Source organism: Enhydra lutris, unplaced genomic scaffold (assembly GCF_002288905.1).
Source record: "Enhydra lutris kenyoni isolate GAN:26980312 unplaced genomic scaffold, ASM228890v2 scaffoldscaffold23, whole genome shotgun sequence".
Lineage (NCBI taxonomy): Eukaryota > Metazoa > Chordata > Mammalia > Carnivora > Mustelidae > Enhydra > Enhydra lutris.
In genome coordinates, this window is record NW_019154107.1 from 374704 (window position 1) to 399714 (window position 25011).

Here is a 25011-nt window from a genome sequence, read left to right on the forward strand (position 1 = left end):
AGCCCCTCAAAGGGCAGCAAATATGAATCACTACTGCCAGCAAGGATCAAACATTAGCCCAGGCTTGTGATGAGGCCAACAAAAGAAATAGGCTAGTAATTGCCTTCCAGGGTATCAATCCCTACCTTATACACACATACCCCCTTGGCACACACAAAACCTTTATGGATCTTTCATCCATGAACTTGCCCAATTATAGTTGCCTAGCTGTGTCTTTAGTTGTATTCAGGCTAAGTCCTGGCAACACAGACCTCACATACCTGATCCAAGGATTCAAATATTTGTGAGATCTTGAGAGGAAGTCTTTGGCTACTGGAATGGCTGAAGACACATTCACAGACAAATACTTCCACAGGTATCATTAATGACTCGAAGCTGATTTAAGACCCCAAGAGCCTGACTGAAACAAGTAGGAACTGGTACTTTCTGTTGATACTTGTTATTATCAATTCTTAAAGTTATATTGTGTATCTTTCCGCCTCTATGTCAACTGAGTACTTCTTAATTTAACTTGTTTTTTCCCGCAAAAGAGGAAATTCAGAATCAAGGAATGGTACCACCAGAGCTTACTTCTTTCTTATGAGCAGTGGGCACTGTGCATGTAGCTCACAATACTTTTCAGAGGCCACAGAAATGTTTTCATGTCATTTAAAATCAAAAGAAAAATTGATCTTCTAGGTTGAAGGAAATGTACTAACACATAACATTAATACATTTGTCTTTACACCAATACAACTGTAAAATATCACTTTTAGGTATTTTTTTAATGGAGAGGGGAAATCACAAAGGCAGAATTGTCCACAAAAGTCATAATGTGGCCCCGATTTCTACCACATTATGCTTGCAACACAACAAGGTTTGACCGGAACCTCTCAAATACAAGTTCAGGTTCCCATGCTAATTATAAACTTGCCAGGCTGATCTCTAGGTCTTTCACACTCTGTGTGGCCACCCCAAATTCTACAAGAGGGAAGTCATGGTTACTAGTCACGCTGTTGAGTTGGAGGACTGAGCATGCAAAGCATAGCTGGATTCAGACTGTTCTCTGCTCTGATTAAAGTAACATCAGCTTTGCCATTCTTTCTCCACTACCTTCATCCTGATTTGATTTCCAGGAAAAAAAAAATCTTTACCTCTGTAAGGATTAATTAAACCAGTGCAATTGCTTCATTCGCTCTCTTAAAACATTCATAGAATTTAGGTTATTTTATTTTTAAATGACCAATAGTACTACTAATACCTACTACTTATTTACTGATTAGCAACCATATTCAGTCACCTCTGTAACCCCAGGTCTTAGCCCCGGTGTCTGGCAAAACACCAAGTGCTTAAGAAATGTTAGATTAAGAAACAAATCACCTCCCAGGCAAGTTTGTGGAAATTAGATTCTGCCCGTGGGGCTAATTTTGCCTTTAATAATCTTACACCTTGAGAGAAGGATCTTCTACCTGTATCACATTGGCATTTTAGGAGGTCATCGCTGGGCCCTTCCCACCTCTCCTGCCTCCATCAGCCAGCCACTTCCTTCCTCCGGGGCTCTGTTCTCGCTCTTCTTCATCCTGGGGTCTGGAATGGTCCCCAGCCCGCCACTTGGCAGCGGGATCCCCGCTCCGCGGGCCCTCCCCAATGTCCATCTCCCCCCTCCCCTGGCCCGAGCCTCGGGCGCCCCTTCCTCCTGCCACCCTGCGCCGCCCACAGCCACGCCCTCCCCGTGGGCGAGATCACCTGTCCCTCCTCCGCCGCCGCCTCCTCGGGTACCCTCTCGCCCCCCTCCCGCTCCCCCTCCTCCGCCACCTCCCCCAAGCCCTCCCCTTCCCCGCCTCCTCCCACCCCTTGGTGTATATAGTAAAGGCCGGGCGCCGCACGCAGACACACACTCGCCCGGACACAGGCGCACACACACTCACGCACAACCGGCAGCGGCGGCGGCGGCGGCGGCGACAGCGGCTCGGTGACAGCGGCGACGGCGGCTCCCACCGCTGCGCACCCCCTTCAGGCGGCGGGCGGCGACGCCAGACCGGAGAGTTCCCGCACCCGCGACCACCCCTTGGCTTCCTGGAGGCGGCGGCCGCAATTGCGAGGTAGCCACCGCGGTGCCCCAGTGCGGGCCGGGGTCCCCTTCCCCCGCCCTCCCCGTGCGGACCTGCCACCGGGACGCAGGGGGCGCGCCGGGCTGGGCGCGCCTGACGGGGCCCGGCGCCCGGGGAGGGGCCTGCTCCCGTGGGCAGGACGGCGCCCGGAGGCCGGGGCCAGCTGGGAGGGCCGGGCGGGGGCGGGGACGCGGGCCGAGGCCGCCACCCGTGCGGCGTCCCCGGGCCCCGCTCCTGCTCCCGGCGCCGCGCACTGGCTGGCGGGGCCGGAGAGGCGGCGCCGGCCGGCGGGGCGGGGGCCCCGAAGTGGGTTTCGGGCCGCCACCAGCGCTGGCACCCGGCACAGAGGGCGGCGCGCGGCGGACTCCGCGCCCGGGCACCGCACCGGGCCGCCGCCGGCTTTGCCTCTCTGCCCCGGCCCGGAAAACCCGGCGCCTTCCAGGCCCTTCGAAAGATGGATTCTGTTGACGTATCTGGCGGCCCTGGCGAGCCGGATGGAAAGTTGGGTTTTGCCAGATCGCGCTGGGCTTGTCTTTGTGACGCTCGGCCAGCCCCGCATCCCCCCGAAGCCGGGTGAGTGTGCGTCGGCGTCCTGGGAGCCTTCGTGCCCCCCAATGCCCAGACCCGGGGTGGCCGCACCAGCTCGGGCTTTCTGCCATGTTAGGCATCGAGCAGCGTTCTCGCAGCGTTTTTGCGTGCGTTTCAGCGGTGCCTTTTGCTGCGGAGGGAGTTACCGCTTCTCTCGGCGTTGGCTTTTTCGGGGTTGGGGTTGTGCTCTGTGTGTTTGCTTGTTTGCCGTTTAAAGCCCGACTATTGTTCAGGATAAGCTCCGCCTGGGTGGGGAAATGGCATCCCACCACAGTTGCCGGCGAGGGGTAGAAATGTTGCCAAACAGCTGCTGCTTTGTGTTTCCCTATCAGAAGTCCCTGGAGTAGGTTTGGGGCACGACGGATGGATGGAGAGAGGGATGGGGCACGGAAGAAGAAGGTGGCTTTGGAGGAGCGAATTGTCACCCACCCCATGGCATGCAGTCAGCCTCCCTTTTTGCCTGCCAAACTTTTATGAATATTCCTTTTGTGGCAGGGGAAAGCTTAATGAATTCAGCCCAGTTTTCCAGGGAAAAGCAACCCGGCTTTAACAATGGTTTGAGAACTTAATCAATGAGAAAGGCAGGGAGGGGAGGAGGAGGCGCTGACACCATATGGGGGGGGGGGGCTGCTTCTTGCAGTCAGGTAGGGGAGAGGTGGGCAGGGCAGAGCGCAGCTCCTGGGTGGCCGGGTCCCGGGAACTGTCAGTGGCTCTTACCTGTGCCCGCTGGAGCCACCTCCTGTCGTGCCCGCATCTCACGGTCTGCCCAGAACCTCGGCAGTGGGGCTTGAGGGGCGCCCTGCAGCCAGCCCCCCTCATCTGGCGTTTTTAAGGATGTGTAAATATTTTGCTGAGGATAAGTGACATCAACAGAATGATATTCCGCAGAGCCCGGGTGTGCAGCGATGATAAATAGATACGGCCAAACAAAGTTTTGATAACCGCGGATTCTCATGGCTCACTCTGTTTCATTTGGGTCTTTGTTTTTGTTGGTTTAGCATTATCTCTCATCCTCTGGTGTGACCCCTTTATTTAGCTGATTTTGGAAGCTTCTCTTTAGAACAGAGAGAAAGGCAGCCAGCAGGGAGAAAACAATTCTTAGCCTTGCATGCAGGGTTTTCTTTGCTTCTCCCAGGCGGTCTTTCCCAGCGTGGTCTAAATGCCTCTCTTCCTCCTTTTGAGTCTTCAGAATCGTTTGTTGATTGACCAAGAGACTTAGGATAACTTTGCAAGTGTATTGTGATGTGCTTTTGGTACAGCGGAGGGGTGGCAGTGTGGGAGGGGGCTCTGGGGAGGCTAGCGGGTGGGAGCCACTCACCAGGGCAGCATTGTGGCCCCCGCCCCCGCTGTTTTGTCATTTGCCTTTTCTTCTCAAAGAGGAGGGGGGGGGAGCTGTGCCACTTTCAGGAGTCGGGGGTGGGATGGAACGCACAAAAACACACACCTGGTGCCATCTGAATTTCCCTGCCCCTTAGAAGCCCTGAGAGGCCGCCTACCCACCCCCGAATCCACACCCCGCCCCCATTAACTATCCTATAAATGGCCACTTGTGTCTCATCCTGACTGATGCCCACTAGAGGCATTCCAAGGCAGCCCGGGCACAGTGAGCCAAGTCAGACTGGAACTTGGGGTGTCGGCCGCTTTGGCACCAGCCCATGGAACACGGGGGTGGTCCTTTATCAAGCAAAGAAGCACCAGACTTCCTGTTGTTGAGGTTTGGCCCCAGAAAACCTGCCCATCTCAGGAAAAAAAAAATGAGAAAACAGAGTTCCAGGTGATGCCAGTCGCCAGTATAAGAACTTGGTCGGTGGGCAGTTGGGCAAAAACTCGAAAATAAATAAAAAGTCTTGTAGCCAGAAAACAGCCTCTGAGACAGGGCATCTGGAAAGCAAGAAAGAAAAAGAAAATGCAAGAGGTGTGTGATGAGGTGTTGCTAGGAGAGCTGTAGGACCCGGAGAACTGACAGAGCTCTAGCTCCAGCCCCCCCAAAGCTAGATGAGACTGGCCTCCCCAACTCCATCTGATCCTGAATGGAGGTTATTCTGGATGTGGCCATCTCCACACACAGCATCCTCTGAATGTATAATAAGAAAAGAGCCAGTGTCTGTTCTCTGGCTCCTTCCCTAACCTTAGATCTGGGGGGAGGAGGGTAGTGGAGGGAAATAAATAGGGAAAGGAATTAACATTTGTCGTTGCCCTCTGTCTGCCAAACACTTCACATGTGGGAAACCATGATGTGATGGAGGCATTATTTTCCAGATAAGGAATCTGAGGCTCAGAGAACTTTCCAGTCGTGTGTCTGAGTCCCGACTTTGGTGGTTATGAATTAAAGGAGCAGCACATCCCTCTAACCCCTCTTCCAAGTCTCTTATTTGTTTCTCCCAAAGGCCAGAGTCCTCAGCCCCGCCATGTTCAAAAACTGGTTCCCAGCTTGGGGGCAGGGAGCCTACCAGTGAGGCAGCCCAGTCAGCCAGGGTACCTGCTCACGTGCCAAGTGCATAGACCCCAGATAGTCCCAGACTATTTCAGATGGAAAGACTGTGTCTCATCATCTTGGAATTTCCAATGCCCAACTGTTGCTTAATAAATAGGAGTTGAGTGACTAAGTGATGGAACTGATGGAGCAAATGGTGGGGGGGAGGCAGCTGTAAGTCATCATCAAGGGAGACTCAGCAGGGAGAAATCCAGAGATTTTTTTTCTTTGCTTGGGGATTTGGAGTTCCTGGTGTCATGCTCCATTTCTAGCCTGTGGTAGGTCCAAGTCGACAAGTTTATGTGGTATGGGCAAGAGCGTTCCCATTTTTACAGGTGAGGAAACTGAGCTTAGACAGGTTAAATAATTAGCTCTCCATGGAAGGACCAAAGGATGGGTAAAGTATTTCTGACTCTAAACTGTCTCGAATAAATAAATTCTCAGTAAAAATGAGATGAGGTCTTACCACGCACATGCATCATGTACGCAAGTCCCTTAGTCCCTTTCCAACAAGATGGTAGCCTTTAACCCGCTAGAAATTCTGGAGCCACTGGGAGAACCAGGATTGGAATCCATATGTGATTCTGCTGCCTCCCTGATCAGAATATGAAGGGGACCTCTGAGAATGAGACTCTCGAGGCTCACGGAGGGCAGAAGTTGGCAAATTATCCTCTCCCCTGTACAAAAGCGTGCGTGGGATTCTGAATTAAGCTTGGTTTGGGGATCAGGGTGCCATCCTTGCTATAGAGTTGGCAGCTCTTGTCTTCGGAGATAAGATTACCACTTCTTCCTCTCACCTGTTCATCTGCCTGGATGCCCATCATCTCGTTCTTTCTAAACCCAAGGCATCTCCTTTGTGGCTCCACCTTTTTTCATGAGCCTCTTGAGTCTACCTCTCTCCTGCGTTCTGATGGCAACTGGCGAGGAGGTGATTTTGGTGGTCGCATTTGTACTTCTGGGTTTTGCACATGACCCTCCTTCCCTCTCCAACCAAGAACACACACACAAACACACATAAACATGGGCAAACACAGGCGCACATAATTTGATCATGTTTCTTTATCTGCTTCACCAAATTAGATTGCAAACCCAGAATTGTTATTGAAAGAACATACGTGACTTTGGCGATCTTCTGTCCCAGCCCCTGCCTGAAGCAGATCAGAAGAGCTAAGATGGGGGCGGCTCAACCCGGAGATGCCTTGACCAATTATTATACTTGCTGGCTTTCCCACTGCTATGGGGCAGCACACCCCTCCCCCCCCCAATGTAGGCATGGGCCCTGGGATTCTCATAAAAGCCCATTTTAATCTCCCCTTAATAGTAGGTCTGGGCTTCTAGAATATCCCAATATCACCCTGCTCTGACCTGTCACTCTTTCTTCCCACAGCTTTTTGGTCTTGTACCACACTGTCTAATAGAACCTTTTACGATGATGGAAATGTTCCATTATCTGTACCATCTCCTACAGTAGCCGCAAGTCACATGTGGCTATTCGTAGTCGGAAGGTGGCTTAGTCCAGAGTAGGAGGCGCCAGCGGGATAACGTATGCACGTGATCTCTAGGACTCAGTACAAAAAGAAAAGAATGCAAAATAGCTCATTAATAATTTTTATATTAATTACGTGGTACAATGATAATATTTTGACTGTATTGATCAAATAAGTTACAGTATTAAAATGAATGTCACCTGTTTCTTTTTCTCTTTTTCATGTGCTTACCAGAAAAGTGACAACATATTATTTCTGTTAGGCAGTGTTTCTCTAGAGCCAACTAACCACCAGCCTGCGCCTTCAGCCTCGTGGTACTTTAAGGGACATGAAGACCCTCTGTCTCCATGGCAGATGGGAGGCACAGGCTGGCAGCCTGGTCTCGGGCAACTTTGATTTTCGGTAGCTAAGGTGTTATTTGGAGGGGAGTTGCCTCATCAAGGCTATCCATGAGCATGTTTGCTTGGTCAGGTTCCCCCGAGGAATGTGGGCTCCTGAAAATTCGGGGAGCTCAGACAGCAAGGCAGGGCTGGGAACGGGCAGGGCTGGCTTGAGTGAAGTGACCCCTTTCCTCTCCTCTCCTCCACCCCACCCCACACCACCCCAGGCTGGTATCTTTGTCTAGTGGAGAGCTGTCTCTTGCCTGAGCAGCTGATTTCCTTGACACCTTGTCTAGGAATATCCTTCCTGGGGATTTGTGCTTGGAGAAGAGTGTCCCAAGTAGACACCCTAATGGTGAGAGTGGGTTATTTGGGGCTGGAGCCAATCTTATAGAAAGGAAAGGGAAAAAGAGGATGCACATAGTTATTTCCTGACAGCTTGATGAAAACAAGAGCAAGGAGATACATACAGTTTCTCTGAAAGAGACAGAATAAATGTAAGGAAGCCCAGTTTTACACACCCCGGTGGTGCAGACGAGGAAATCTGACAAAGGGACGGTTGCTGGGGATGGGGGGAGGCTCCCAGCCAGCTCTGTGGTCTTCCTGGGCCCTTTCCTGGGAGATGGGCATGGCCCAAGTAGATTGAAAAGGCTGGACTAATGAACTTGGGGCTGTGGTGATTTATAGGTCAGGCCCTCTGGCTCTGGCCCCTGAGGGGGCTGCCCCCATAGGGGACCCTTGGCTGACCTCCTTGAGCTCCTCGGAAGGAGCTGGTTTTGTTTCCCATGGCAGAAGCAGACTGTTTACTGGAGTACAGGAAGAATCCGACATTCTGGCGAAAAATAATTCATTAACAGCCAGGGTATTACCAGTTCCCTGGAAAAGCTCCTCCAGCTGCACTGTAGCAACTGCTCTTTTTCAGCAGCAGATTCGGGCCTTGCTGGCAGCCAAGATTGGGTGTGTTGGGGGCGTTTTTGTCGTTGTTGTTATTTTTGCCTTTGTGCGTATGGCCACTTTGGCCCTATAATTCAGAGAAAGGAATGGTGGCCTGGTGGGGTCGTGATGGTATATCTGTCAGCCATTGTTTCCTTCCTACTTGAAGCCTGGAAGCTCTAGGCCAACTCTAGGAACCTGCATTTCTCCTGAAGAAAGCCCACCCCCACCTTAGGGGCACCGTAGAGCCACACAGAATATTCTAGAACTGAAGGAAGCTTAGAGAATCTCAACACCTGCTCTTAAGACGCTCTGGAAACAATTGGCTGAAGGATGCCCCCCCCACCCCATCCCAACTTCACGCTCCCACAGACACAGAAACATCAGGCAGAAAGTCCTGTCTTGGCTGTGTGGGATTCTTCGCTTACTATTAATTGACACAGTGGGGCCAAAGTATATGATTCATCATCCCAGTTTTGAGGGCATTTGGAAAACCAGGCAGGCATAACCAAGAGAATGGGCTGCACGTTTTGCTCACTAAGAATGATTGAATCTACAATAAATAAAATGGAATGATTCAGGAAGCTTTTTATGCTCTGGAAAAATCTGCTTAAAAAAAAAAGATTTTTGTCTGTTTGTTTGTTTTCTATGCCTCATGTTCAGAAATGTGTACCCAGTTAGCAAGAAATGGAAAAGAATGGCATTTCCTTGTTTTCGTTTTTTTAAAAAGCTCTAATTGCAGGTTAAGTAAGATACGATGTATTGATTTTGGTTTTGTATGGAACATAACTAGATAATCATTTTATTTTATGGGATATTAATTTCCATCCATTTAGACTGATGAAATATGCATTTAAAATGCACCCTTTCTACCCCTGCCATCACTGCGGTATTTCTTTCTTTCTTTTAGGGGGGGAGAGAAAGGGGGGGAAGAAAATGTGAGTGAGCATGTAAGCAGGGGGCGAGGAGGGGCAGAGGGCAAGGGAGAGAGAGAATCTTAAGCAGGTTGCATACCTAGCACAGAGCCCAACGTGGGGCTCAATCTCACAACCCTGAGATCATGACCTGAGCCAAAATCAAGACTCAGGTGCATGGGAGCGCCTGGGTAGGGCAGTCAGTTGAGCATCTGACTCTTGGTTTAGGTTCAGGTCATGATCCCTTGGATTGTGGGCTTGAGCCCTGTATTGGACTTCGGACTTCCTGTTCAACAGTGGGGGAGGGGGGCAGAGTCTGCTTGACTCTCTCTCAAAAAGATAAGTATTTAAAAAAACTGAGTCAGGCACTTAACCAACTGAGCCACCCAGGCACCCCTCTCACAGTATTTCTTTAATGTTCCTAGGTCCAGACTGAGAACCTATGGCACTTATTTGGAAAGGAATAAACATGTCCTTAGCTAACATATATGTAAACCAACCTTAGATGTCAAGGGAAATGACATCTTCTCCCTTTGAGGACTGCCAAATAGATGAATATTAAAGGCTGAGCATTTTGGCTTTATCTAGCGCACAGTTTCTCCACCTTGGCCCTGTTGACATTTTAGGCCAGATTTTTCCTTGTTGGGATCAGTGGGCCTGTGCGCTGTAGGATGTCAGCAGCTTGTCTGGCCTCTTCCCACTGGATGCCAGTAGCACTGTTCCTGGCCACCACAGTTGTGACAACCCACAATGTCTCCTGACTTCGTCAAATGTCCTCTCTGGGGCAAAATCGCCCCTGGTTGAGAAACACTGGTGTAGACCAAGGTTTAATAAGTAATTTGTGGGTTTTGGCGAATTGATTTTGAAATAGCAAAGGACACAGTTTATCCCCCGGACTTTTATATATACTGTTCATGGGGGCGAATAATTAACACCGAGAGGTGTGTCATGTGCCTGATTTCACTCTAAGGTTGGTGGATGAGTCTGTAAGATTGTATAAGCACAGAGATTTTTTTTTAAGGCAGGCAACTAAATAAGATGTAGGTAATTAGGGATACTGTAATAATTAGGGCTTTTTTGGTTTTTCATAAAGAGAGCAGATTTATTCCTCCCTAATTTCTTTTTCATGTGCACCTGATTCCAGGCATGCCTTCAAAGCCAGCAGGCATCTTTGTCTACCCTACCCCCTCTCCACTGTCATTTCTCCTGTAGCATCTTAAGCCTGAACCAATTAATTTAGCCCGTTAGTGTACTTGGGAGAGCTCTGTGCATAACCCTGTAATAGACTCATTTCGGATCGTGGCAGCCCTTTACCCGCCACTAATGTCTATGTTTTCCAGGGCTATTGAGGGAGAATGTCAGTGGTGGGCAGATGGGGTATTTTCCAAGATGCCGGGACATTCAGATCTAGGTGGTCCTTCTCAGCCCTCCCAGTTCTCTCTCGCACACATTCGCATCCCCGAAGCAGCTCCGCTTCGGAAACAGGATGTCAGCAGCGCTCCTGCAGGCAGCTCAGACCTGGTAATGCCTGTGGTCAGCAGCGGCAGGGGGAAGGCTGCCGCTTGGACAAGCCCTTAGCTGTCCTCTTTCGGAGGGTCCCTTGAAAGGCTAGAGAGAGGGGTTATGCATTCTCAGGGAAGGCATCCTGGGGCTAAAACATGGAACTGGGATGAGCGCTAGGGGGACAGAAGGAGAACAGAGAGGTGGGTCACATGTTACCCAGGCGAGCATCCTGAGGTCAGTGTGTCCTGCCGGTCTTTGGAATGCAATGGGCCATGGGCGGCGGTCGGTGCCGACCTCGGTGGGGGCAGTGTCATGGTGTGGCCATCGAGGCAGGCTGACCTTTCCCAAGGAGTGTCTGAAGGCATTCCAAGGGTCAGGCTCTGCCAGTGAGGAGAGATGGAAAAGCTGAGCACATCGGGGTGGGCCAAGCCAGCAGCACACCTGCGTGGGTGAGTTCTAGCCTCTCCTGGAGAGCAGTTCGATCCTTCCTTGTCATCCTGGAGGAAGAGGCAGTGAGCTTGGCAGACATCCACAGTGTGCCAAGTCCAGGCAGATAAATAATTGACTCGTAGCCCAGGACACTTGGTCATTCTGAGTAGCCAGCAGGATTTGGGTGATGGTTGCAAGACTGGGAGAGGAAGCAGGATCATAAATCTGGGCTTTGGAGGCCAGTTTTGTGGCATAGAGGCCACTGGGGCCACCGCTGTGTGCCGCAGAAGCAAACAGACAGGTCCAAGTGGTGTGTGGTTCCTCAAACTAATGGCAGTGGCAGTGGCTGTGAAACACATTTAGACCCTTGTCATAAAAATGCAAACAGTCCTCCTGCTATAGGGAAAAGCTAAATAAACTCCATCGCAGCTGTATTAAGTAGAAACAGATTTGAAAATCGGGTGTTTTTTTTCCTGAGACACTTATTTATAGCAGGTTGGGCAAAGGCTGCCACTATCTTTCGCGACTCCGGAAGAGTGTTTTCCAGATGGTCCTTGCTGTTTTTCTCTTTATTAAGCTTAGCTGAACACGGCCTCACTTGGAAAGGTTCATCAAAACTGATGTTCTTTTTTTCAGATTACAATGGCCATTGATTGGCCAACAAATCAATGGATGGGAATGGATTGAGCCCGTGCTGATGAATTTCCTTTTGCATTTTAGAAATAAGAAAAATATCAAGGAAAGCTCAGAATAGGGGCGCTCATTCTTTGGCTGTATACATCAGCACTACGGAAATCATCCGGGGCTATATTTTCTATTAATTTACATTTGCTTTTTTTTTTTTTCTAAATTAATGCCCTTCTTTTTGCTAAACCTCTCCAACATCACTGTTTCCTTTCCAACATCTAAACAATGTCCAGATATATTTCAGATTGAGCAATTAGCTCTGGCTGCAGTTTCCTTTTAAGAAAAAAAAAATCACTAACCCGCTAGACTAAATATGAAATTATTGAATGCGAAAATCTCAATCTGAGACCATTTGTTCTAGGATCCTTTGTGGTTTATCACTTGCATTTTAAGAGGGCAAGAAAAGGCTGATCCTGCCTTGCCTTTCCATGCTGGACACACCCACACCAAGAAACCTCAAGCTTTGTTTTTGCTCTTAGGAGCCGGGCAGCTGGATCTGGGGTCATGAAGTCTGATTCTTATAGCCCAAACCACGTAGGGAACCATTTCGGAATGTCACATAAACCATTGGTCCCCACAGACCAGGCATGCGACAGAATGTCTGCCCATTCACAGTGTAATGAAAGAAAAGTGAAAATGTGGTGAGTTTCCTTCTTAAAGCCAAAACTTTTCCATTTCACAGAACCGCCCTTTATTCTAAAATGGCCTTCCTACTTGTCTTGCTGTTTACGGCTCTTCTATGAATGATCAAGATAGTCCTTGGCATTTGCAGTTTAACGTCTTTTTTGACAAAGTCGGAGGTTGTCCAGCTCATGTTGGATCCTCCATTTTTTCCAACGTTGCTCATCCAGGAGACCTAACCGGATCATGAAGGGAAGACTTTGTTAGGATTCTGAAGCCAGAAAAACCAACCAGAGCAAGAGTCTTGCTCTGAGTTCCCCTACTCGATTCTTCTGACCCATCAGCCACAGGCCGCTGGCTTTGTCTGGAGCCCATGGGCAGCACGGAGTCGCATCTCCAGAGGAGTTTGAAAGGGAAAACTGGCATCTTGGACGTGGCATCTGAGCATGCATCCTGAACTCTGGGAGCCTGGCCTTTTATCCCTGATCGTGTTTTCAACTCTGTGGCCAGCTCTTACAGGTTCCACCCACCTTCCTTCTCTCCTCAGCCCTGAGGAGTCACATTCTGTGACTCCCTGTTTCTTTAGTTAAAAGAAAACTCCACATATGAAGCCCTCTTCCCATTTTCCCAGTCCATTCTCCCCCTCATGACTGGCCTTCGGTAAGGATAATGCCTCTGAGTTGTACAATTATCTGGGGGTTCGTTTGTTTTCTTATCTGGAGGAGATCTGCAAGAAGGTTACAAGATCTCTTGGGCATCTTTCTAGATGAAGAACACTGAAGCCCTGATTCTACCGTAATGGACCATCCCAGGGATTATGACATTCGTGTTTGGAGGCGCGGGAGGAAGGAAGGAAGGAAGAGAGAGAGAGAGAAAGAAAGCAAGCCCCACAGAAAATGAGGCTCTCTGGCTTCAAGAACTGTAGCCTTACCACAAGTCTCTTACGTACTGCTTCTGGATGGGGAGGCCACCTTTCTAGCCGGCCGACAAATGGGTATTCCTTCAGGATGGTACTGCTGACTTGTGCTGCTGAAAATAAAGCCACTTCCACAGGCGCTGAAACTTGCAGTCGAAACACAGCAGAAGGAGTCTGTCCTAGCCAATGTAGACTGTCCATTCCATTAGCAAATATCTCCAGGGGTTGCTCATAAAATCATAATAGCAACAGTATGACCTATCATTTCTCAAGCTTCTGCTATAGCCTGGTCGGTTGTCAAGGTGATTTACATTTTATTATTTTATTTCCAGTTTTGTAACCCCCTTAATAAGATAGGTGGGTATTATTTCTCAAAGGAGGAATCAGGGCTCCGAGAGTAGCTTACACAAGGTCACACAGCTCGTAGGAGGTGGATCTGGGATCCTATACCACCAGATTCAGTAGAACTTCCATTCTACACTAGAAATACACTCTATGGTAGGACGTTGGCTGTCCAATATGGTAACCGCTAGCTGGAAGTTGCTGTTGAGCACTAGAAATGTGACTAGTATGGCTGAGACCTGACTTTAAAATTTTATTTTTAATTAATTTTCTTTTTAATTTTTTTCCTTCAGCATTTCAAGTGTATAGTTCACTAGTATTAAGGACAGTCACACTGTTGCACAACTGTCGCTAGCGTCTACCACCAGAACTCTTTTCATCTTGCAAATGGAATCCCTGTGCCTGTTAAACACGAGCTCCCCAGGTCCCCTCCCCGAAGTCCCTGGCAACCACATCTATGTTCTTTTTTCTTTCTTTTTAAAAAACATCTCCTTTCCCCCCACATCTGAGCCTCTGGTAACCACCATTCTACTCTGTTACTATGAGTTTTTTTTTTTTAATTCCACATTTAAGTGAGATTGTAGATATTTATCTTTCTTTTTAAAAAAAATCAAAATGTAAATTGCCACCTGGGGCTAGCAGCTACTGTCTTGGACAGTGCAGCTCTGGACAATGCCCATCTCACGGTGCCTTTCTGCCCTTCTGCTCCCAGCTTTCCTATAATGTCCTCCCAGTCGAGCATAGCTCTTCCCTTTCCCAGAGGCCTGCGGATCAGTGGTTCTCAACCTTTGGTGTGCATTCAGATCAGCTGGAGGGCTTGTTAAAATACAGGTTCCTGGGACCAACCCTGGGAGCAGGTCGGGAGTGGGGCCCAAGAATTTGCATTTCTAACAATTTCCCTGGTGCTGCTGGTGCCAGGGTCTTTGGTTGAACATTATCTACCTGGGCTTAAGGACTAATTCCTGCATCTTAAAGTGGTATGGCCTGGGGTTCAGCTGTTTGCTTCTGGTGCACAGAGAGCAGCAGGGGTCGCTGGCTCAGGTCCTTTGGGAGAAGCTTTCTTCTTGCTGCTGTCCCGGAGACCTGGCCCTCTACCAGTCCCAACTTTATTTGGGCCACAGTTAGATTTGGTCAATCCCTTGGCAATTGTTCTGGAATGCATTCATTTTAATTTGGGGCTCCTTGGGAGAGGAGATGGAAAGGCGGGGGCAGGGCGGTGTGTGTGTGAAGCAAGAGGTACTATGTCTAGGAATTGTCTGAGCGCCCAGGTGATGGGCAAGTATGGACACGTAAGAATATTTGTTGTCCAGCCTGCTGTTCTCTGCCATTAAACGGTGGCAGAAACGTTAAGTAGGAAAGAAAAAAAAAAGGAGGAGGTGAAGGGACAGGTGACAGATCCAGGTCCCCCAACCATGTATCTTCATCCTAATTAAAGCCTTTGTCCCTTTTAGAGGGCAAAGGCTATTTGCCGTGGGGCAGTGTTAGAGGTGAGGCAGTGTCAGTGGCCAGGGGGCCTGGAGAGGTCCCTGGAAAGGGGACTGTCATGTTGGAGACCTTGACTCTTGATCTAGCTTTCAGTGGTGCTGAGAATGTTGTTCTTGTTTTTGAAAGAAAGAAAAAAAAGGAAAGGAGAAAGGAAGGAGGACAGGTGTAAAGAAGTAGCTGAAGTTACTCATGAAAGTAGCTGTTAGGCTGTTTTTCTTATGAATATTTATAAAATGAAAGAGCAATGTGGAATCACTTTGGGTCTAAGTGTGCACAGATCTTCTGTGTTTTCTCCCATGGAGCCTGTTCTTTCCTCTTGCCATTCTCTCTCTTTGTTTTGTTGTTGTAGTTGTTTCATTTTTGGAGAGCAGGAATCATGTGTCTTTTTTTGTGGCTTGGTCTCAAACCAGCCTTCAGTCTCTCGAGCCAGGCAGCACTTCCTAAAGTTCATTTTAATCACCATGTTTAACAACCCAGCCCTCCTCGGCTCCTGGCACTGTACTCTACAGCACTTAGACGCTGGTAGTAACACGCTTCATACAAAAAAAGTACAAACACACACATTTCTTCCAGTTTATCTGTTTCCAAAACCAAGTCTTCAAAGGCATGAACTCAAGGCCCATTTCTGCTACTGCAGGGGTTCCGTCCCTGTTGATCGGTGGTGGAAATGTCAACTTCCTGTGCTTTGAGTACTTCCATCATCTCACTTAGCTCTGGGCCACCGCCCTAGGAGAGAGCTCAGCAAGTCGGAGCACACCCGTGGGGCCCCACCCTCTTCCCTCTCGTCTCTGTCTCCACCCCTCGGCAGGGGTAAGACCCGCCTTCCTCCAGTCCACCAGACCAAGCCTCAACTCCATTTTGGACATTTAGAACATGCAGCTCATCATCTGCTACTTGTATGGGATGTTGCTTTCCTTCCTTGAAATCTGTAGTGACTAGTGCCAAATGTCCTATTTTTTTTTTTAAGATTTATTTATTTATTTTAGAGAGGGACCATCGTGCGAGCCAGGGGTTGGGGCAGAGGGAGAAGGAGAGAGAGAATCTCCAGCAGACACTGTGCTGAGCGTGGAGCCTGGCGCAGGGCCCGATCCCAGGATGCTGAGATCACGACCTGACCAGAAATCAAGAGTCGGAAGCTTAACTGACTGTGCCACCCAGGCGCCCCTGACCTCTTCCTTTTTATGACTCCTGTGGATGGCACGAAAGACCTCAACTTCTCCCAACCCACAATGGAGCTGAAGCACCTGACCAGGAATTTAATATACATGCTCTCACTTAAACCACAGAGTAATGTTTAGAAATAGCTACTTTCATTTACAGCTGAGGAAAGTGAGCTTATGATGCTGAGCAGAAAAGGTAGGTGGGGTCCAGATCAGAATGAGTCTTGTTAGCCTTGAAAAAGAACTTTATCCTGAACAGTTTCATAGGGGCCAGTGACATCATCTAGTCTCTGTGGTTGGTTTTTTGGTCTTAGTGGAGACTTTTCCTCCTTAGCAGGAGGCAAAGAAGACCCAAAAGGGGGCTCTGTTGCAGTAATCCCAGAGAGCAGTGACCTTGAACCGAAGTAGCACAGTGGCAGAGGCAAGTGGTTGGATTGTAGAAGTGTTTAGGAGGCTGCCCCTGGGATTCGGTAATGGCTGGTACGGATTAGGCCCCTTGATGGGTCAGGGAACTCAGGAGAGGGGGGAGATTGGGTATGCAGACCCTCCCTCCCTTTGCAGTCCGGCGAGTGGGCAGATAATCTTGGCATTGGCCCATGTAATCATCTGGAGCCCCCAATCTTGAAGGGAGTGTGTTGAAAACAGCGAATGGGCCAAAAAATGGGGGAGAAAAGGAAAACCTGACAGACATAGTCAACAGCCCGAGCACCTTCAGTCGGCAGCTTTAAATACACTTTCCAAATGCATGTGCTTTAAATAGGCCAGAATTTGTAGGCAGTGGGGGACACGGAGTAATCCTGCCAGTTCAGGCCTTTACTGGGCTCAGCAGGAAGAGAGGGGTTTGGCTGGTGGCCTGCTACTAGGTTGACCAACTGTCCTCATTTGCCCAGGATTGAGAGGATTCCTGAGACATGAGACTTTCCGCTCTAAACCTTGGGCAGTCCTGGGCAAACTGGGATGCGTTGGTCATTCCACTTACCAGGGGAGCTGTCTCGGGCCAAGCAGTGAAGACCCAGTTCTTCCTAGGGACTCGGTATGGCGATGCCGCCATAGAGCAGAAAGGGGGCTTGGAAATGGAGAAGGCAAGAATGTATCCCAAGCCCTTTCAGACAGTTTATCTGGGTCCAAATGAAAGTCTTCTCTTAAAGGGCCTGGGAACTCCATTCTGCTTTCCCAGAAACTAGCCTGTGTCGCCACCTTCTTGTAGCGCCCCCCACCCCCACCCCCTTCCAACCCTAGGGAGTCACTGGAACATTTTGGGTGAATTTCAGGTGAATGAACAAATTCTTTGATTCTGCCAGGATTTGGGACCTGCAGGTCCTTAATCGGATGTGGGAGTATTTTAAACTGGATCCGAGGTGGGAGAACAGTTTCTTTCCTTAATACGTTCCTACATCTTTGAAATCGCGGTTAGAAAAAGTCTTTATTTATTTTTTTGAACAGCAGCAAAACACAAAATCATTTGTAGCGGTAGACCCTTTGGATCTTCATATGCAAAGGAACCGTAGCTCTCCATTATTCATAAGTCTTTTGAAACCGAATGACAAATTTTTTGTCTTCAAAAGCTTCCCTTCCCCACCACCCCCCACCACAAGTATTTCTCTTGCAAAATAAACCTCAGTAAATAGCAGACAACATGTTGTAAAGGGAGGACAGAGGGGCACTTGGAATGGAAAGCTAATGAGATGGCTTTTTCCTGCCTCCAGCTCCATCCAGAAACGCAGAGAGAAACAAAGGGGTGAGGTGACAACCCTCACCTCGCACCTGTGACACCAGTGACCGGGAGAGGCATCAGAAGGAGAGGGTCAGTGCAGGGAAACAAAAGAGAAAGGGAAATAGAGAGGGAGATGTGAAAAAAAGTAAGGTTTAGATTCTTCTGGCCACATGGCTCAGGTAGTGAAGGAGCGAGAAGGGCGCCAAACGGCACTGGGGTTTTTGGAAAGAGCCTCCCAACAGTACGCTGTCCTCTAATGAGTCTGAGAGTGAAAACGACCTTTGTCATTTCTCTGCGCCCTTCTGTACCACTTTATAAGGAGTGGATGTTAGTTATAGCGAAATCGCCTGCGGTATATTCTTAACCAAGCATAAAGGACATAGTGGGTAAAAGCTTAAATAATAGTATCAGCATTTTAAAAGGGTATTTACTTCACATGAAATAACACACCCAGGTCACCAGCACCCTGATGGAGACGGGGGGCCACACCAGCCCCCCAGAAGCCCCTCCCCACATCCTGTCCATTACCTCTCCCCAGCAGTACCCACTGCCTTTCAACAGCGTAGATTAGTTGTGTCTCACACAGAATTTTTCAGTCCTAGCCTTATGGATGGATAACCCCCCCACAAAAAAAAAGTCCTTGTAATTTTTTTTTAGAGGGGAGGGCAGAACTTTTGTAATGGTTTCCTTTCTCCGGCTGCTGTGAATTCGGCCTGTTCAACAGGAAGTTTCTGAGCTGGGTTCCTGCTGGTGCAGGATTTGGGGCAGGCTGGTCTGTGCTGCCCAGGACGATGCCCAGGCTGTGAGCCAGTAGCCTGCCCTTGGCATCCCCTCTGCCAAAGGCAGCCACCACGCTTGCCTTATCAGGCCCATTAAAGCCGCTATCAGATCATGCAGACACGTGTCTAGAAGCACTGAAGACAGGACAACAAAATGGCTGAGAGTTCCCCGAATGTACTGGCCTTCTGGAAAAGAAGGTCAGTCACGACCATTAAAACAGCATAGCCAACGAGCTCGTTTTTTTTTTTCCACCTTACAAATGAGAGTGCGATTGATTAATTTCGCTTCCTCTCAGGCTTCGTCGAAGCTCTCGACGTGCTTTCTCCCCCCTTTTCTTGCTGCAGGAAGCAAGGAGTACGAATGCGGGAAGAAAGCTATGGAACATACCTCGTCCTGTGTCTGGAGCAGCATCAGAAAAGGACTTATTTGTTCTCCTGGGCTGTGTAGTGCCGAGTGATTGAATGCTCGCCAAGCTGTCAGTTTTATGAAACAAATTCCCTAACCCCCTTGGCCCAGAGCTTTGCTCAGCCTGAGATGGAAAAGAAATAACTTTTAATAGAAAACTCATTGCTAAAATCTACGATAAGATTTCAGAGTTACTTCTCTCCTAAGAATGAAATGAAATATTGAAGAATGCATTTGATGAGGGATTCTTCGGGAACCTTATTTCTCCGTTCTTGCTTAACAAACTGTGTTAATAAAAATATTTAGACCTTCATGATGCATAATGCATTTTTATTCCTACTGAGCTAGCCTGTTTGTATACACAGATGTTTCCTGTGGTCCTTCTATCATTGCTTCTGCTTTTTCTGAAACAATATTTCTAGCCAGAAACAGAACCTTATGTTAAGAACCTAAGCCCCTCACAGACCCTATTGGTTTGACCAAGGGTATTTTTATTGCTAGATTTGGGGGAGGGGGTGGTGGGAATCTTCTTTTATTCAAAAACACAGAGAACGCTTTGAATAAAAAGATAATGCAATGAATCCACTCTATGGAGACATTATTGGAACATTCTTCCTTGGCTTCTAAATTAGACCTGGCCAGATCATCCAGGCACATTCATTACTGAAGGGCTGGCCGGCTTTTTAGTCTCCGTTCTCACTGTCAAAGCCCCATGAGTAATGCCTGCCCTTTCATACAAACCTTAGGTGTGTTCGACTGGGTTTTACAGATTTTTCCAAAGCATTGTTCTCCCAGAGCGGCAGTTTCCTTTCCAGCACCAGGAACATGGTGGCAAACGCAGCTCACCAGCCCAGTTTCTCTGCCACTCTTAGGAACACATGGAAATCAATTAAAAATAAAATCCATAGGCCGGTTGTGCTAAGGAAGGAAATGAGGTTTTTACACATCAGCACTTTTCCAAAAAACAAAACAAAAAAACCGATCTTAATTGAAAAATGGCACAATGCCCTAATGAAAAATTAAGCTTCAGGATTCAGTCCTTAATATCTCAGTGATGAGTGTGTATTTCCTCCGGTGGCTGCCGCCGTGAGTGAATTCTGAAATATTGAAAGAATCAGGCAGTGTGTTGAAATAAGATATCACTCGGCGTGACTGTTGGAGTGAGGCATCGCCCTGTCTGGAGGACTTGTCAGTTGCTGCCTAAATGCCAGGAGAGGAGGGTTCTGGGTCTCTGGAGTTTTCTTGCCTTTGACGTTTTGGTAAATTTTGCTTCTCTATTGTAATAAAAGTAGTACATACCTACTTGAGGAAATTTATAAATGTAGAATGGCAACAAGAAATGAATAAATACCATTTGTAATCCTGCCACCCGGAGATCACCGCTAGCAATGACTTTGGTCCCTATCGTTAAGGGTCTTTTTTGCCTACGCCTGTCTCCTTTCTCTTCCCCAAGAGTTTGGAAGGTACAGCCCACCAGTTGGCTCCCCCCCCCCCCCACCCCCGACTTCTGTTAACATACATTTCTGTAATTGTCAGCATCAAGAATGAAAAGGTATCTCTTTTATTACCTCTCATGTGTGACAAAAACTTGCGGGATATTTACTCCTCCCTCTTTCACTGTCCCCCCACGCTCCCCACCACCAAGTCTCATTCACTGCCATATTCCCAGCACCTGGAACAGCATATGGCACCCAGCTATTGCTTAGGAAGTACCGCCAAAGCAATGTTGAATGGTGAGACTTTATCCTCACATGACATCCCAAACGTGAGCACTGACTCATGAGGCCAACCCCTTTCCACCTTCCTTTGCTGCCTCTCCCGAGAAGTCCGACAAAGCCATGGGTCCCACTGCTGTCTGCTGAGTGCTTTCCCTGAATTTCCACGTGGGGAGGCAGTGAGAGGTAAAGCACCCAGCCTTGAGTCAAACAGACCAGCTTCCCAGGTCTTCAGATGACTCTGTCACTGGGCAGGTGTCTTCATCTCTCTGGGCGGCAGAGTTGTCACTGGGAAAACGGGCAGTGGTGAGACTTGCCTGGCAAGAAGAATGTCAAGTATGCACGGTGCCCGGTACTCGGGAGGGATCCAAGATCTGTAGCTAGTAATGTTGTTCCCACCTCTCTCCAATGACAGCATAAGTAAAGAGCCCCTGGGGAGTCCCGGATGTTTTCTTTCGCATTTCCAGTCATGTCGTCTAATGAGTACAGGAGAGTTTCTCATGGGTAACTTTATGCTTCTGTGCCAAGTGAATCAGAAATGGCAAAGAATCAGGTGGACTTCTAGTAATCTCTGCATCCCCTGCCACACGGGGCTCATTGTGTGGTGACTGTGTATCCGCAGAGCTGACTCTCCATCTATGCGGCGAACGCACATGCCATCTTGGTGTCCTCAACCGGAGACCCCGGCGCTGTAACTGAGGCGTCACTCACTATGAACTTGCTGAATGGGTGAATGACTGAATGAATGAGTACACATGTTGTACACACCTTGCCTCATCGCGACTGTTATCTGTGGGCTTTCTGCTATCTCCTAGATGACAGAAGCTAACCAAACCGTAGACTTCAGTCTCTAGCCTTCTGAGTGTCTACGTTAAAATGGAAGCTTCTGATAGATAGACACATAAGTATTGGTTCTGAAAAGGGCCAGCTTGAGGGGGAAAGATACTCCCTCTTAGTTCCTACCGCCAAGTCCATAGGTTCATTGGCTGGCAGACCAGGTTCCTGGGGAGAAGAGGAGTGACAACGTGTGCACAGCAAGGCTCCCGTCTTCAGCTTTTACTTTGAGTTAGATGTGTGTTGGCATCTCTTTCACACAGAATCTGATGAGTTGGCATTTATTTTTTGACAGCATCTCAAATCTTGTGAAAGTCAGAGCTGGGGGCTGGTGTTTTTTTTAGTAATATCTCAGATGGTGGCAGGATAACCTTGATAGTAAAAAAGAAAGGTTTGAAAAGATATCCCCTTAGAGTTCCCCCAGGAAACTAAAAGCTCAGCAAAGAAGAGCTTCAGAACTTCTCAGAGTGAAGACTTCCTTGAACATTGGCTTTTTGTAGGCTGCACACAAATAAAGACACAAACGCACAGTTGCTGAGGTGTGTTTCCTCCTCTCATTCACCATGGCAGCAACTGCTGGTTAGTCCCCCACACGTGTTTTGTTCATCTTCCCCGACCATCCCCCCCCCAGACTACATTTCCCAGCCTCCCTTGCAGCCTTACATGTGGACACGTGACCAGGTTCCACCTGATAGGATGTGAGTGGCAATGATGTGCGTACTCTGGTCCAATCATAAAGACTTTCCAGGTTTTCCTCCATGTTCTTTCCTCATCCACTGGCTGGTTGGGTTGGAGCAAAGTCCCAGGGTAACCTTGGAAGCTGGCAGAGTCCCCTCTGCCTGGGGAAGATCATTGCATGAAATGAAGTGCCCCCTCCAGAGCCCCCACCTTAGACTATTACAGAAGCAAGAAATAAACTTCCATTGGTGAGCTATTACAAATGTGAAGCAATTTGCTAGGCAGCCTGTCCTAACTTAACAAAGCCATACTCCTTGGATGTTTTAAAAAAAAATGTAGCTGGACAGTTTTCAAAGCCCTTTTATGTGCCAGGAATTATTTATGTTAATAATAATCCCCTCGGTAGACCTATGTCACCCTCGTTATACAGCTAGAGACACAACTCCCAAGTGGGAAGGGGTGAGTATTTTGTCCACCATGGTGGCTCTGGGGTTGGCGCAGAGGTTGGAATTGAGGCATGTTGATGATTGCAGAAAAGAAGGCCCAGTAAGGTGGTCATATGCCGAGGGCCCGCAGCTGGAAAATAGTGGACCCACTGTTTCTTCCAAGTTGACCTGGCTTCGAGGTCCAGCTGCCTCTGAGTACCCATAACCCGAGATTTCAAAAAGAATGAGTGAGGAATCAGTGATGGGCCCATAGAAAAAACATTTTAGTCTCTCGTCCTGTATTTCTGAATGGACAGAGTAACATATTAAAAATGATAACATCAACATTCCCAAAACAAAGAAAGGAACAACTCTCTGTAAGCTTATCAGAGAAAACTGGTACAAGCTTGGTTTTATCCTGTAAGTTCTTAGCATATATACACATTCAACAAAAATTAGTTCACTTTGTGTGTAGAAAATTCATATTCTCACCCACCACATGATTTTGTTATTACTTTCCCCTTAATAATTTCCCTGGACATTATTTCCATGTCACGACATACCATTCTGTGCCGTCCTTCGCAACAACAAGTACTATTCTGTGTAAGGATCTGCGGTAATTAACCAGTGTCCTCTCAGTTGTCATTCACGTTGTTTCTAGCCTTTAGGACACAAAAGAGCTGCGCTCATGTGTATCTCTAGGGTAGGATCCTAAGAGGGCAGTCATGAGTGTGCAACAGGCATATGTCACTGTCCTCCATATGTGGACACCTCTTACTGCAGGAAGTCCAGATGGTGAGCAGATACTGAAATGGACTTGATGGGTTTAGTTCTTAAAGTTAAGGTAACAAAGAACAGTGGAAGAAAGGGTTTCTCACACCTCATTCAGAGTGTTGCAGATCGGCTCCATGCCGTGGCAAAGAATAACAGTAAGGAGGCACTGGCGTCCTGCCTGGAAGAGGTGTCTCCTTCACACTCTTGGCTGGTCTCACTGCAGCACCCTCACAGTGAGGGCAGTGTTGTCGGGCAGACTGGGGCTGACCTGGGCCCCCAGGAAGACACTGTCCCACACTAGGAAGTGACGCAAGGCTTCCTTCCAGAGGAGGGGGCAGTGGCCAGGAGGCCAGAGAGAAAGAGGAGGAGGGTGTCTGGATGTCACTGTAGGTTCTTGCTGGGGCTGAAGCGGAAGGTTCCAGGACACTCACTGCTCGCAACCAGGCATAAGCCTGACATGCCTGGACAGCTTTCGGGACAAGCAGGCAATTCCAGGCAGATGTCTCTGTCTGTGGGCACAGCTGTGTGAGCTCTGAGATGTTCCTCTCCATGAGGGATGTTTGTGGGATGATGGCGATGGCGGTAATGATGATGACAGTGGCCATGGTTGGCAGCACGAAGAGGGAGATGATTACCTATGCAGACAGTGCTGGAACACTGAGAGCTGAACCTTTGAGAAGAGCTGCCTTCTGGGTGTGTGTGTGTACACATACACATTGTGATGTGGTCATGTATGCGAATGTGACATACATATGTGGTGTGCACTGAATGTGTAGTGTGTGCAGGGCTCTGTGTTGTGTGTGACCGTGTGGGTGTGTGCTGTGTGTGGAAATATTTGAGGGGAGAGGGCGCTGATTAAATCCCCCGAGGCCATGATGTGGCCTACCAGAGGCTTTACACTGCTCACGTCGCGTTTTCCCTCCTGTATTCCCTGTGTCCAGTGGCAAAAATGCCAGCTTCACCCAAGACAACCCTCTTGACCATTTTCTCCCTTAGGGGGCCAAGCTCTAGGGAAACACTTTAGCTTCCGCCCATCATTTCATTACCTGGCAGGCTTAGAGAGACGGCAGCAAGCATTCTCTAGAGCTACCTTATATTAGCTCATTATTCTTTTTTAAAAAAATATTTTATTTATTTATTTGACAGACACAGATCACAAGTAGGCAGAGAGGCAGGCAGAGAGAGAGAGGAGGAAGCAGGCTCCCTGCTGAGCAGAAAGCCCGATGCGGGGCTCAATCCCAGGACCCTGGGATCATGACCTGAGCCGAAAGCAGAGGCTTTAACCCACTGAGCCACCCAGGCGCCCCTAGCTCATTATTCTTTTTACTTATTTTTCTATTTTACTTTTCACTGAGGTCCACATAACACGTACAGCAAAGGTGCGTGGAACGTACAAATCTTAAGTGCTGATACACCCATGTAACTGCCTCTCAGTTCAAAATAGAATCCATTTCCAGCATCCCATAAAGCTCCCTTGAGCCCTTTCCCAGGAGATATCCCCCAAAGACAACCACAACTCTGACTTCGGTCTCCGTAGATGAATTTTGTCTCTTCTAGAACTTCATATCCAGGGAACCGTGCAGCATCTATGGTCTTTTGTGCCCGGCTGCTTTCCCTTACCCCAGTGCCTCTGCGATCCATCCACGTCCTGGCGCGTATCCGCAGTTCGCGCCTCCTG

General features: G+C 48.5%; 1 protein-coding gene across 2 annotated transcripts in view; it reads left to right on the top strand.

The window, feature by feature from the left end:
• The first annotated feature begins 2516 nt into the window (after positions 1-2516).
• LOC111150504 (retinoic acid induced 2) overlaps positions 2517-25011 on the top strand; it is a 58116-nt gene continuing 35621 nt past the window's right edge. For both annotated transcript variants that reach the window (XM_022507984.1, XM_022507985.1), the window contains exon 1: positions 2517-2663. The gene's annotated coding sequence lies outside the window, so the exon portion shown is untranslated. The remainder of the gene's footprint in view (positions 2664-25011) is intronic.